The sequence below is a fragment of the Sciurus carolinensis genome, chromosome 6 (genome assembly GCF_902686445.1).
Source record: "Sciurus carolinensis chromosome 6, mSciCar1.2, whole genome shotgun sequence".
Lineage (NCBI taxonomy): Eukaryota > Metazoa > Chordata > Mammalia > Rodentia > Sciuridae > Sciurus > Sciurus carolinensis.
The window spans coordinates 101,467,529-101,468,634 of NC_062218.1; positions in this window are offsets into that span (position 1 = coordinate 101,467,529).

Here is a 1,106-nt window from a genome sequence, read left to right on the forward strand (position 1 = left end):
AAAAATTTATGCATGCCTGTCATTCTGATAATGAACTTAAATCAACTGTGTATTTGTTGCCCATTATACAAGCAATACATATCTATTTTAGGGGAACACCAAGAAGGGAAAAAAAAAAAAAACCAAAAATATTACTTGTAGTTCCACCATGTCATGATAATCACTAGTTCTGTATTTTTTTCTATTCTTTTTTTTTTTAAATTGAAGTATAACATACTTTATATAGTGTATATGTGTGTCTGTGTGTGTGTTTGTGTGTATATATACACATATCAAGTCAATGATTTTTCACCAACTGACCACACTGATGTCACCAGCACCGTGAATTAATAGAAGATGGGTGTTGTGACAACATGCTTATAGTCTCAGCACTCAGGAGGCTGAGGTGGGAGGGATGGCTGGAGCCGAGGAGTTCAAGACCACCACGGGCAACATCATGAGACCCTGTCTCAAAAATAGAACAAAATTAAACAAAGAGAAATAGAACATTATTAAGATTCCAGAAACCCTCCTACCCTTCGCTGCTCCTTCTAATCTTCCCTAAGTGTGACCATCATCCTGATGTCTAATACCATAAAGGAGCTTTACCTGTTTTCCCACATGCATACTTTAAAAACATAGTTGTGATCCTTGTGTGCTCCTTCTTTATTTCAAATTATAGCATAAATTTTTTCTATTTTGTTAAGCACTTTGTAAACATACACTTAATCCATGCATGATTCTGTATACAGAAGATACTGTAGTTTACTTAACAGTTTCCCTCTTGCTGCAAGTTAATATTTTGCGCACAAAGCTTTTCCTGCTGCCTGGGCAAGTTGGTAATATATAGGGCAGACAAGACCTCATAGGTGTTAGCTGAAACTGCAGTCCACAGGTGAATTTCTTCTTAAAATAAGCTAAGTATTGCTCTTCAGATTTTTCAAATTATTGAATCAGGACCAATAAGCTTATTTAGGGTAATTTTCTTTACAGAAAGTTAACTGATTTTGATAGTAATTACATCTATAAAATACCTTCTTAGCACTTGAATAACTGGGCACTCGCTAACCTAGCCAAGTTGACACATGAAAATGACCTTTACAAGAATATACAATTATTCTGATAAG